The sequence below is a fragment of the Tenrec ecaudatus genome, chromosome 2 (assembly GCF_050624435.1).
Source record: "Tenrec ecaudatus isolate mTenEca1 chromosome 2, mTenEca1.hap1, whole genome shotgun sequence".
Taxonomy (NCBI): domain Eukaryota; kingdom Metazoa; phylum Chordata; class Mammalia; order Afrosoricida; family Tenrecidae; genus Tenrec; species Tenrec ecaudatus.
Window position 1 is genome coordinate 183,939,323 of NC_134531.1, and position 14,296 is coordinate 183,953,618.

The following is a 14,296-nucleotide window of genomic DNA, read 5'->3' on the forward strand; positions in this document are numbered from 1 at the left end:
GGCTTTTAGGAGCGTTTTCCAGTCCAGTCTGTTGGGGCACCACACCCTGGCCCCAAAGTCCACCTTCAGCATTCCCTGGGGACCTTGCCGCTCCATTCCCTTGCTGTTCCACTGCACTCCCCCAGTGCTTTGCCTCGGTGTGGTGGGATCAGGTCAGGCACAATTCCCACACTGTGTCTCCAGTTCTGTCCCCTGTAACACCATGGGTCAGTGAAGGGCATCATGTCTCATTTTGGGGCCAGCCATCTACGCAGGATTTCTAAAACAACAACTACTCACTCATTACAGCCACAGACGGCCTCATCCTTCTCCCAGGGGTTACTGGTGGCTTTGAACCATCAGCCTTGCAGTTAGCAACCCAACACTTCGCCAACAAGGCCACCAGGGCTCCTTGCCTTAACCCAGGGAGTGACACACGAACCAACAGAGACACAGACGCACCCCAGTGCCGGCTCAGTCACATCCCACAGCAACCCCAGGCGTGCCTGGTAGATCTGCCCCAACCCGGTTCTTAACACCCCCAGATGCGCCTAGGCAGAAATGCTGGGCCACGTGCTTCCAAAAGGCACATCTGGGAGGCTTCAAATCACCAAGCTTTCAGTTAGAAGTGGGACAGGCCACCGTGGGCCCCTGCATAGAGGGTTACAGGTCACGAAATACAGTCCCCAAATTGAAGGTGCCGACCACCTTGTAAGGTAAATAGCACTACCCACTTCACAGAGGGGATGACTGAGGGCCAGAGTTGCCAAGCACATTGTCCGCAGCAAGTCTCAAGTTGTCTCTTGCGTGTTGGACTGTGCCCGCGAAACAAGACCTGCTGAAGTTCTAACCACAGGTGCCTTTGAATGTGATCTTCCTTAGAAATGGGGCTGTTGCAGATGTGTTGGAGCAGAAAACCCCAGAACCAGACTTCTTATCAGAGAGTTGGTCCCCATTCATGAAAGACCTGTGTCATAGGGGTTCTCTGCCTGTGATATTTACAGAAACAGACAACCAGGCCTTTCTTCTGTGGCACCACCGGAGCGGTTCCATTAGCCGTGCAGTTGGAGCTGATTGTGCCACCCACAGACCTTCATTAGGGTAGGGCGGACCCCCAGGCAATATGCCTGCCATCCTTGTCCAAAGAAGAGAGAGGCCCGGGGAGAGAGCCACCATGCGGTGGTAGAGGTGGGATTAGGGGGTGCCTGGCACAGTGGTTATGCAGTGGGCTGCTAACTGCACGGTCAGCCGTGCAAAGCCAGAGCCATTCTGTGGGAGAAAGAGGAAGTGTTGTACTTCCACACACAGTTTCAGGCTCAGAACCCACAGGGCAGCTCTGCCCTGTCCTACAGTGTTGCTGTGAGTCAGAGCTGGCTCCTCTGTGGCAGGGAGTTTGGTTTGGTTTGGTCTCTACAAGAAACACCAAGGACGGCTTGGACCTGGATTTGGAAGTGGCAAGGACCTTCACTCAGCCTTTGGTGAAGAGCATGGCCCTGCCAGCAGCTGCGTGTGGGGCAGGTGGCCTCCAGGACGACGTGACAATAAATATCTGTGACATTTTGTGACAGCAGCCCTCAGAAATGAAGACAGTCTCTAAAAGGAGGTCATTCTATAGAGGCCCTCCCCTAAGATCACCCAACCTACTGACACACCATGCGGGAGAGAGGAGGCTTCCCCCGAAATCTGGCCTCACTGGAGTTCCTCCCATCGCGCACACATCCCTTCCCGCAGTGCGATGCCAACACCCTCGGCACCAGGTAGCACCCACGCTCTCTTCCCTTCCTGCCAGGGTGCAGCACAGTGTGGTAGAAACCATTGACTCCAAAGAGACGTCTTCAGCAGTGACAGATTCCACCTGCTCTCTCCCATGGGATGATCATCTTGGAACCAGTCTCCATGTTGGAGGGAGCTCAAGCCACATGTGGGGCTGCAGCTGACAGCCCCCCGCACCAAGCCTGAGACCCAGGCACCTGCAAGCCTTTGGAGGGTTGCCGCTCCAACCAGCAAGGTCACTGTCATCATGAAGCAGAAATGAGCTGTCCCTTCTGTGCGCTCTCCAAGTCCCCACCCCACCCTACCCATGAGCACCGTCCATGGCTATTTTATGTTTACTTATTATGCAGCCAGAGTAAATTATTTAAAATGCCACTGTAGTTGTAACTTGTACTGGTGGTAGGACTGAGCCAGGGGGAAGAGGAAGCCAGCGAGCAGTAGTGGAGCACTATGGGAGAGCTTCAGAAATGCCTTATCTGCTTCCCTCTAAAGATTCCTACTTCTGCACACATGGAATCAAAAGGCAGTCACATGGGAGAGTGAGGTGTCCTGGTGGCACTGCTGGGCAAGCGTTGAGCTACTAGCCCCAAGGCAGCGGTTCCAACCCACCAGCCCCTCCACTGGAGAAAGATGAGACTAACTGCTCCTATAACAACGCACAGCCAAGGACACACTATAGAGCATCACACTGTGAGTCTGAATTAACTGATGACAGTAGGAATGTGGGGCATTTCATCTATGGAGCATGTACTCTGCACAAGGGCATGCAGCGCCCCCCCCCATGTATGCACAGAGATCCACACACAGATGTGTGTTCAACCAGTCAGCTACTGTAGCATCACCTGTGACTCGCAGTGATCCAGGTGTGATCGACTCTTTGAAAACCTGAAATATTATGAAAGCTTGCCAGGCCCTTTTTCTGAGGTGGCTGGTTTGGTTAACAGCTGAGCATGTGGGCCATTTGCATGGCCTGTGGAAGGGGCGTGGGGGGCTTTGAGACGTTGAGAAGACAGTTCCAGTATCTTCCCATTCCCTTTCCCCACATGTTTTGAAAGCCTGAGCACGTGGTGTGCCCGGGAACTGGGCCTGAACCTGGGCTTCAGACTCTGCTACTACAGTCCACCCCTGCTCTGTAGCGCTCCTCTCCTGGTTCCCGGCTCTGTAACCTCTCACTTCCGTCTGCCGGTCTCTCGCTAGGACAGCCTGTGCTCTGCTTCATCAGTTGACCTTATGCGCCGTGAGTCAGTTCAGACTCGCAGAACAGCACGAAGAAACACTGGGCATCCTCACAACTGTTACATCTGGGCCCATTGTTAGAGTCACTGCACCGGACCTCTCCTTTGCTCTCTGCTGGCCGTGACCTCCTTCTGCAGGGACTGGTCTCTCCTGATGGCATATCCAAAGTGCATGAGATGAAGTCTCCCCAGCCTTGACTTCCAGGAACATTCTGTTTGCACTTATTGCCTCTCTTTCTGAATTCTGCACCCACTTATTTATTTAAACCCTCTCGAATCAACCCCTATCCCCTGCTGACACGACCTCTTGGGGTAGCCCACCCCACAATCAGGTTGTGACATTCACCGAGGCCTGCTGAGCACAGGGGATACCATGGGTGCCCCGGGAGTGGGCGAACCGCCCTCGGGACTGGCCGAGCCGTTCCCTCACTGCCAGGACCACCTCCTGGGTGGAGAGCAGAACTGTCCTTTGTGTCCAGGTGGTGGGAGCTTGGCCCCCTCCCCTGGACCAGAGATGGCTGGACTTCTTAAACTGCAAAAATGAAAGAAAAGACAAATTCTGGCAAAACAATCCCTTTTAGCAAAGAGAGAGTAGCACAGGGCCAAGGAAATATTTAAAAGATTCTCTAAATAAGATTTGGAAGAGAAAATGTCCAAATGGGAGAATTGCTATCAATATAAGAACTAAATGTCAGTCGGACATGATCAGCTGGCCCCCTGCTGTGGGTAGGACGCCCCTCCTTCAGGTCTTCTGCCCACCTGTTGTGGCATTTCCCCTCTCTGCTTCCTCATCAAAGAGGTCTGCTGCCTGCTGGGTTGTTAACATAATTGTTAGCTGCTTGAAATCCTCCTTGCTGCACCAGGGAGAGGGATGAATACACAATGGGCCCCGGTCCTCTGCCGTGTGGCATGGCTGCTTTCCCACCCCAGCCCTTTATGTCACGGAGGAGAGAGCACCATGGAGACCCCACTGCTAAAAAAGGGGGCCCAGTGTCCTCCCAGCCACCTGCTGTCCACTCGTGTTTTGTGCTACAGTGGCCTGCATGTTGTGGCGATGCTGGTAACCAGGCCGGCCCGTATTAGAACAAACAGAAGAGGAAGAAGGGCCTGGCAATCAACTCCTAGAGATCAGCCAATGAAAACCAATGACTCCCAATTAACCCATGAGTCATTTGCTCTGTACACATCCTCTAGAGCAGTGGTTCTCTACCTTCCTCATACCATGGCCCTTTAATACAGTTCCTCAAGTGGTGGTGACCCCCAACCATAAAAATATTTCCGTTGCCACTTCCTGTCATTTTGCTACTGTTATGAATAAGGCGACCCCTATGAAAGGGTCATTCGACCCCCAAAGGGGTTGTGACCCACAGGTTGAGAACCGCTGCTCTGGAAGATCAGTTTCCAAAGGAGGATGTCATGTTTGGTGCAGCAGAGGGCCAGCAAGGGGAGGGAGACTGTGGTAGTTACATAATCTGGTGTCAATTTACGGAGGGGTGGAGTCTAGCCTGTCAGTCAGGTCGCAGTTTGATGACTTCATTTGGAGGCACCATGGAGATAAGTAGCTCGCTAGAGGTGGGACACAGAGAGACCCTCTGGGAGACATTCCTGTTGAGAAGACACATGGGGCTATGCCAGCGCTGAGATGCCGCTACTTCCACTGGATCCACAAAACTTTTCACCAACTGACCTGTTATCTTCCTGCATTCAGTGTCATTTCATAAGTTATGTGAGTCTGAAGAGGAACTTATGAACTGGTATTGGACATATGGGCCAACATTGGCCTTATGAACTATATCTGGACTGGGTTGGGATGTTTTCTTAATATACAATTATTCTTTGATATAGAACTCTCTTTTACACACATTTGAGTGTCTATGAATTTGTATCTCTAGTCTACCCAGACTGACACAGAGATCCTCAGTGGGATGGAGTGACACAGCAGCCACAAGGGTGGAGTTGAATGTGCTGGCAGTTGTGAAGGTGGCACAGGACTTGCAATGTTTGGTTGGATTGGACATAAGATCTCCATGAATGGGAGGTTACATTGACAGCAGCTATGACTATGTATCTCTGTATCTACCTCCACCCAGATCTTCATAAAGGATGAATGTGGCCTCTCCCTCCATAGGGTAAGCGTGTCCTTGGCCTTGCTTCTATAAGATTGTCCCCTCCACAAAATCCAGCCCGAAGGGCCATCCTGCACCTTCCCTGTCCTGTCCCTGCCCTCGCGGCCCTGCCAAGTTGGTACTCTTACCCCACGTGTCCATTGCGCTGCTCCAGCAAACTTCCTCCGTTGCAATTTTACATTTGTTCTTGGGAGTCCTGGGTCCTGGGTTAACATCTCTCCACTATGTGCCAGCTCCCCCAGGCCAGGGACCATGCCTGTGTCTATTCATGGTCATTTCTCTAGCCCTCGAAGGCATCACCAGATGACCTCGAGCTTGAATAGCTGTTGTTCAATTAGGGGTGAGTGGGGTGGGGATGGGAGATCTCTTGATGTTTAATGGACCAGAACATTGTAATCATTTGTCCAGTTCATAACATATTTTTTATAAAAGTTGCTGCGGTATTCCATTATACAGCTAAAACCCCTATTTCTTCAACACTATGTAGCTGGTATTTAGGAAAGCAGTTTGGTCACTTTCTTGATTCTTCTGTTTAGTGGAGTTCACCGTCCCCCTCTGCTAAAAGCAGGCCCCTATTGTGTTTACCGATAGGCATGGGGGCAGGGCTTTGAATCTCTAAGGATGAAGCCTGGGACCAGAACCTGGGGGTAGGGATGAAAGAGTCATAGATATGAGCAGGAGGTCAATGTCCTAGTGGTGCCCCAAGCCCAGCTTGAACCCTGCACAGAGAGAGCCACACGCCAATGCTCAGCGAGTTCTTTCCCTCTGATGCTTTGTGGCACTCGGAGCATACGTAGTGTCACTTCAGGACCCAGGTAACCATCGTCACCATGTGTGGGCCTATTGTGGCAGCCCCTGCCAGTCGTCCATTTGTTACTGACCTTCCATTTCCTAAGCCTGGTGGCCTTTTCCAGGGACTGGTTCCTCGTGATGGCATGTCCAGAATACATGAGAAGAAGCCTCACCATCCTTGCTTCTAAGGAACACCTGGTTGTACTTCATCCAAGACAGAGCTGTTTGTTCTTCTGGCGGTCCGTGGGGCTTTCACTGTTCTTCACCAGCACCATGATTCAAATGCAATCGTTCCTCTTCTGTCTCTCTGATTCAATGACCAATGCTCCTATGTGTCTGAGATGAATACTGTGATAGTGATGTAATTTTGTGTCACCTTGAAGATATGAAAGTGTAGGGGTGGAGTCTAGTTAGTCAATCAAGTCACAGCCTGATGGTGCCTCCTTATGGGAGTGTCTTTCTCATAAGGAGGGTCCTAGAAACCCCCTCCTCTCTCTGCCTTATCTTCCTGTTGACAAGTCGTGCAGAGGCCTGAGGGAGCCCTGGAGATGGGTCCACTGCCCTTGGATCCACAAGACTGTAACCCACTGTGATCTTCCTGCATCTTGTATTGTTGCTTGTGACTGTGTGAGTCTGGAAAAGGGACTTTGGAAATCATATCAGACTTATGGACTTGAGTTGTACTTGGCTGGGATGTTTTCCTGGTATGTAAGCTTCTTGATATAAAGCTCTTTCTTATACACATATGAGTGTCTCTGGATTTGTTTCTCTAGTCAGCCCACCCTAATACAGTTAGAAATACCATCGTTTGTGTCAGATACACTCTAGTCTTTCCTTAAAGCAGTATGGTAGCTCTCTTCATTGTAAAGAGGCCTTGTGCAGCAGATTTGCCCAATGCAATACGTTATTCTTTACTACTGCTTCCACAGGTGTCGATTGTAGATCCAAGCAAAACAAAATCCTTGAGAATCTTTCCTCCATCTATCATGGTGTTATCTATCAGTCCAGTTGTGAGTATTTTTATTTCTTTGCATTGTCTGGTAATCCCTGTTGAAGTAGCATATAATACATTTAAGAATGTCTGATGAATGCAGTAGTGTCTAAGAGCAAGATCAGACACTACTAAAGTTAGAAATAGTTTTATTGGCTAGGTGAAAAATTATTTTGCCCCAGTTTTAACTTGCTTTCCTTAAATTACTGTACGAATGAACAGTTCTTCATATGTTATTGGAAGCAATACATTTCATTTGTCCTAAATCTCCCTCTTTAAATGTTCAAAGGATAAAAGGAAACCTTGAGAACCCGATGTTGACAGTCCCTGTTGGTTTGCGTTCACTCTCCCACTGCATCATTCAGTGTGTGTTTATCATGTGCAGTCCCCATCTGTCTATCGGCGTGTCACACTGTAGCAGCTTGCGTGCTGCTACGATGCTGGAAGCTGTAACACCAGTATTTCAAATCTCCGCAGGATAATGCATGGTGGGCAGTAGAGCTTCCAGTCTAAAGCAGGCTAGGAAGAAAAGCCTGCCAATCCTTTAATGAGAATTAGCCCATGAAAACCAATGGATCACACCAGAATGGTGTCTGATAGAGTCCTGGAAGACAAGTCGGTTGACTAGCACTTAAGACTTACAGTGGCAGCAACAATGGACTGAGGCTTACCGCCACTCATGAAGACAGTACAGAACTGGACGGCAAACTGCGTCATTCTGTTGTATGTTGAGCCATCATAAGTTAGAGCAAATTTGACTGCAGCTAACAACAGCAACACCGTGTGTAAGAATGATTGAGACCTTCTCCCCAAACTTTTCAGACTCTTTTCTCTGGCAAGTTTCGGGGTCCCAGTTTTCATCAGCTTCTCTCAGTGGTACCTGTCAAGACAGAGTCCAAGGTAGAGTGAAATCCCTTCCTCAACATCCTTCTGGTTCCCAGCCTTTTGAGAGCTCCGGAGCTGTAAATCTGTAAATCAAAACCCATGCTAAGTCTCTGTGGTAGGCCAGGTTGACTAGAGAAAAAATACCAGAGACACTCATATATGTATAAGAAAGAGCTTTATATCAAAGAATTAATTGCATATTAAGAAAACATCCCTGCCCAGTCCAGATCAAGTCCATAAGTCCGATATTAGCCCATAAGTCCAATATCAGTCCATAAGTTCCTCTTCAGACTCATGCAGCACATGAAATGAGCGAAATGCAGGAAGATCTCAGGCCAGTGGGTGCAAAGTCTTGTGGATCCAGTGGCAGTGGTAGCATCTCCAGGGCTCTCGCAGGTCTTATCATGGCTCCACATGGCTTCGCAACAGGAAGGAGACGGCAGAGAGTGGGATGCTGCCCTCCAGAAAGTTATTTATCATGGCCATCCCCCAAATCAAACTGTGACCTGATTGACAGGCTAAACTCCACCCCTTCACTCTTAATACCCTCCAGTTGACACAAGATTATGTAAGTACCACACACTAAGTCATAGACTATCCTTCCTCCTGTGGGTCTTACTGAATCAGTAGGCATACAATTTGTTGTGTGTGCCATGTTTCTTATTTTCAAAGAAACAGGCTAGATACAGAGAATTTTTAAAGTACAGAAACAGAAAGAAGACAACAAAAATCAATCAGACCCCACATCCAGAGGAAACACAGTGGAAATTATTGGTTCACGCTCTAAAAATAGAAATGCTTTTAAAAACAAAGTTAGGAATATATAGTATGCTTTTTTAATATGTTCTACTTGTTTTAAATAGAACCACATTCCCACTTACTATTTATTTTAGAAAACAATGTTTCCTTGCTCTCTGTTGAATGGCCCTTCACACAGACATGCCATTACGCGTTTAATAGTGTTCTCTCATGAGACATTCACTCTTGACTGCAAGGTTTTGCTATTATAAACTGTTCTCCAAATGATGAATTTGAATACAAGTCTTGGCTTGCCCCTCTCATTGTTTCCTTTGGATGTATTCTTACAAGCAGGAACCAGAGTCAAAGAATGTTAGCCTTTTAAAGGCCCATACAGCCTCTCCTCTTTTCCTGGAAGTGCTGCTGTTGGGTTCCCTCCAATGCATTCTGGCCCATAGTGACAACAGGACAAAACACAGCCCGGTCCTCCTCGACCCTCACAAGCATTTCTATGTTTGAGTCCATTGTAGCAACCACCATGTCCGTCCGTCCATCCCAGTGAGAGTCCTCCTCTTCTTCACTGAACCTCAACTTTCCCAACCATGATGTTCTTCTCTAGCGATCCTCCCTCCTGACGAAAAGCCCAAAGGCCATGCGATAATATCATTAATATCACACAGAAGTAAATGTTTCCAGAAGATAATTAATAATACATTGACAGGGAGCTGCCAGAAATTCAAGTCGGACTCGGAAGTGGACTTGGAAAGAGGAATAACAGAGCTGGTATCCGAAGAGGCTTGGCTGAAAGCAGAGAGTGCCAGGAAGAGCGCTCCTTGTGTCTTATTGACTGCAGGACAGTATTTGACTGAGTGGATCCCAGCAAACCATGAATGATATTGTAAAGAATGGGTATTTGGAGCACTTAATCATGCTCATACAAAACAAGGGAATACTGCATGGTTTAAAATAAGGAAAGGTGTGTGTCAAGACAGCATCCTGTCACCATTCCATCTGTGTAGGGGTTAAATACTCTGAGAAGCTGCACCGTGTGAAAAAGGACGCCGCATGAGAAATGGAGGAAGGCTCATTCACAACTTTCAACATGTAGATGACCCAATCTTGCTCGCTGAAAGCCGAGAGGACTTGAAGCACTCAGTGAAAAAGATTAGAGACTACAGTCTTCAGTATTGACTACAGCCCAGGGAAAAGCAAAAATGAAAATCCTTACAATGAGACCAATAAGCAACCTAGTGGAGAAAATGCTAAGGTTATCTGGGGTTCATTTTCCTTTAGTCCCACCACCAGTGCCCATGAGCAATTGGTGGTCCACTCGACAGTTACCTCCGCCGTGTTCTGGTGGATGATATTGAGCTTCACCATGACATCTTCCTGTGAACGTCATCCATCTGTTTCCTGTGCATTTCACTGAGTAAGGTCCAAGTGTAGAGTTACCATTTATGTTACTGAAAAATAAAAACAAAGAGATCATTGGTCTTGCAAAACTTAATCATTTAATCTCCAGTTTTGTTCTATCACCAACGCTGTATTTTCCCATTGTTTTTCCTTCCATTTTGTTTCCATCTTTTGCGTTCTAATTGCCAGTAATTATCCATGTATTTTTGGTTTCGTGTTAAAGAAATGGAACATATGTTTCAATGTCTTCATCCCTCAGTGATTGGTGACCAACTTCAGTGGCTGGTGACTAACAGTTTAGTAACTAGACTTCCTTGTAGGCATACGACTATGATCCTATCTGATCACATACAGTATCCTCAAGATGGATCTTGGAATGTTCTTAATGTAAGATTAGAGAAGATACACAATTCTAATTTTAGGTGAACTCACTGAATTCACAGAGATGAAGTGGCTTACCTAAGGCCACATAGATGTGTTGAGACAGGGAAGGAAACCAGCCCACTCCCTGTCCCCTCGTGTGAGTGTCAGAAGCTAGCCCAGCGCCAGCCCCTGCAAGCTGACCATCCAGGCCAGGTGCCTGCCTTGCTCCCATTCTGTGGATCAGCTCATGCTCAGGAACATGTGCCGGCTCTGTGCTCAGCCCTTGAATGCCTCCTCTCATTTGATCCTGGCCCTGTGCATAGCACTGTGGGTGCTTAGTTTCAGAGGAGACACAGAGCACAAGGCAAGCATGACTGGTCCACAGGCTCTGACGGAACAAAGACTCCTCCCTGCTCTTGTTCGATCTCACTCCAGGGAACTTTCTGCAGTAATGGAAAGGTTCTAGAAATCTCAGCTGCCCATTATGGTAGCCACTAGCTGCCTGTGGCCACTTAGCACTTGAAACACAATGATTGCAAATGGAGAACTAAATTGTAAATTCTCTTTCATCTTAGTTCAATTTAATTAAGTAGCGACACAGGGCTAGCAGCTATGTTATTAAGCACACGTCTCTGAAACCTTCACTGCCGGCTGCTCCATTACTTCAACATTGCTTATCTGCTTTCTTCTTCACAGCCTCTCTCTCTCAAGTAGGTTCCCAAAGAGTTCACCTAGCCTACCTCCAGAGTCTCCCAGTGGCTGCACCCGACACTCCTCCCCAACCTTCTCGACATCTTGTGTGTTCTGAGTACAGGACTCCAGGAGAAGCTGTCAGAAGCCACTTCTTGTATGTGAGGCGTGTTCTTCAATAGCCCCCGGGGCTGGCTAGAAGTCCGGGTAGCAACTTCCCAGAGGCCTTTAAGAAGAGACGCTGCAGAGAGAGGGTTCCCAGTTAGTTTGGTTCCGCATTCATGAAAGCGTGTGTCTGTCATTAGAAATAATGAGATCGCTCCCACAGCACCCAGGGTCTGCATCTCCCCTCAGTGCAGCTGACCTGGGGAGCATCTCTAGAATCTGAAGTAGCTTTCACCTGTGACTTCACTCAGGGAAGCACTTCATCCCAAAAGACCAGGTCTCTAAAGAAGAAAATGAGGAGCGGTTCTAGGCCTTCATTGCACATTGACCGAGGGCTTCTTGGTGGCATGTCCAGTGCTGGTCGCTGGGCAGCCCTCGCAGTCTTTGTTCCTGAAGGGTGCTGCAAAATCACTACCAACAAGGTGGCTGAACGTACCTGAGACTGGTTTTGTCTCAGTTCTGCCAGGCAGAAGTTCAGCATCAAAGTGCTGGCAGGAGATGCTCACAGAGAACCCTTCCTGTCCTCTTTCTGTTGCTGGCCATTCCCCGAGTTCTTTGTGACTGCATCGATCCAATCTCTGCCTCCATCTTTACAGCCTTCCCCTCGTGTCTCAGTCTCCCCGTGCCTTTTTCTTAAAAGGATGCGTCTCCGTGGACTTGGGACTAGCTCAGCTCGTTCCAGATGGCCTCTCAAGGCCTTCATGCAATAACAGCCGCTAAGACTCTTTTCCCAAATAAGGTCTCGTTCATTAGTAAGAGGAATTTGGATGCAGACATATCTTTTGAGGACCACTATTCACCAGCTACACTACATTTACGCTGCATTACATTATATCACGTTTACAGTTCATCCCTGCATAGTTTTGGAGAGAAGGGGACTTTGAGAATAAAAGTGTGTTCCTCACTCATGGGAAGTTGATGTCTGTGCTCTTACTAGGGAAGCTCAATTCCAGGCAGTAACTACTCCTCGTGGCCATCTACTCACCGCTGACTCACAGCGACCCCCTGTGGGTTTCCGAGGCTGTAACTGTTGAAGGGAATAGAAACCCCGGTCTCGCTCCCGGGGAGCTGCTGGTGGTTTTAAACTGCTGACCTTTCGGATTGCAGCCAAATGATGTGTAGCCATCGGGGCTCCACAGGGAGTGGCTGGGAGAACCAAATTCCTCACTCTTATGGTTCTGCCATCTTGTGGCTTCTTTGTCTTGTGACTCTATCACCGGTGGCCTTGCTGTCACCCTGGAATCATCCAGCTGCTAGACTGGACCCAGAGAGAGAAAATGGATAATGGAGCGCCAAATGCTTACGGAACTATCGTGGTCTGGAAGCAACATGCACTATTTATAACCACAGTCCGTTGCTGGGAACTAGTCCCGTGGTCTCCCAGCTGCAAGGGGGGCTGGGAACAGGGGGTCCTTCTCTTCACTGTGGAAGGGAACATCAAACTCCCCTGGTTTTCTACTGTTTCGTTCACTCGTGTCCTCTTTCATTTATCAAATCCCTTCTCTCAGCCACTCTGATTTTTCAGAAAAAGAATCTGAGGCTCAGAGAAGTTGAGTGCATTGACTTGAGATAAATGAAAATACTACAAATATTGATTGAAGTTCTTTTTAGAGCCCGACGGTGCAACAGTGAAGCGCTCAGCTGCTAACGGAAAGGCTAGAAGTTTGAACCTAGCCAGCAAATCTGTACAAGACAGGTCTGACACTCTGATTCTGTATACAGTCAGCCACGTGTACCCCGCGGGGCAGTCGCGTGACTCTGTCCAATGGAGCCGCTTGAATCTGGATAGACTCAAGGGTACTCAACAGCCGCAGGTGTCGGTGGTTCTCTTTCCTGTGGCACTGTCCTATCTTTGACGTTTGCACACCGTCTGTCACTAATCTGGGGTTCTGGTGGTTCCGTGGTAGTTCCTGCCTTCCAAGTGGGCGATACTGGGTCGGGCTTCAGCCACTGCACCTCGGGCATAGCCACCACCTGTCTGACGATGGAGAACATTGTCCTAATGCTGAGCGGGTTTTAGCAGAGCTTCCAGGCCAAGGTAGACTAGGAAGAAAGGCCTGGTGACCTATTTCCAAAACTCAGCCAATGGGAACCCTTCGGATGACAATGGTCTGATCGGTAATCCATCATGGGGATGGCACAGAACTAAGAAGCAAGATGGGGTTGCCTTCAGTCAGGACCAGCCCAGTGACAGCTAACAACTACCACATGTTGTGCACCAGGAATAAAAACTGCTGAGACTTATCTACAGGGACCTCTCTGCTTCTTCCCCACCCCTATTCCCAACCCCAGATAGAGACTTTCAGATTCTCCTCCCCCTCCACCCACTTGCCCCCTTCCAACCACCAACACACACATGAGGGTAGGGAGAGCTGGGATCCAAGAGTCAGGGGCAGACAGGCAATGCAGCGGTTAGACCACAAAGATAGGGGCATAGCGGAAGGAGAGAGAGTCCATGTGAGGCTGGCACCTAGAATATTTGTCCGCTTGTACAGGGGCGGGGGGTCTGGGGAGCAGCATCAGTGAGGGGAACTCAGGAGAGGAAGAACATGAGAAACTAAGCTGCGAGCTCTGAATGTGATGCCCTCTCTGTGCTGAAAGGAAAGCGTGCTTTTGAGTTTATGATCGTGCGGTCCTTTAGTAGTCCTGATGGTACTGTGGGGATAGGTAGTAGGCTCCTAACCATAGAAAGCAGAGTTCAAATCCACCCCCTGATCTGATGGGAAAAGATGAGGCTGTCTGCTCTATTTAAGATGTATATTCTTGGAAAGCCCTGTCATCGGGTCGCTTTGAGTCAATCAGCTCAGTGGCAGTGGGCTTGGGTTAGGCTTGAGTTTGTGAGTAGGGACGACTGGCAGGCAGCCAGCTATCAGCTGGGCGGACAGAGGCTGGCAGGCCAGGCATGGCACAGACGAGGAGATGACCCCTCGCATGGTGCCAGGTTCTAGAGGCAACTGGAGAGCAGACGCTACCAGGCGCGTGGAGGCCCAGCTTAGAACCGACACTGGCTCACGCTGCACCGCATCCTGTTGGCTACAGCTGAGCACAAGGCCAGCCCGGATTCCAGGAAGTATGGGGAAACTGAGGGCCAAAAAAAGTACTGTGGCATTTTTATAATCGACCACAACGGCCAACATTTTGTACCC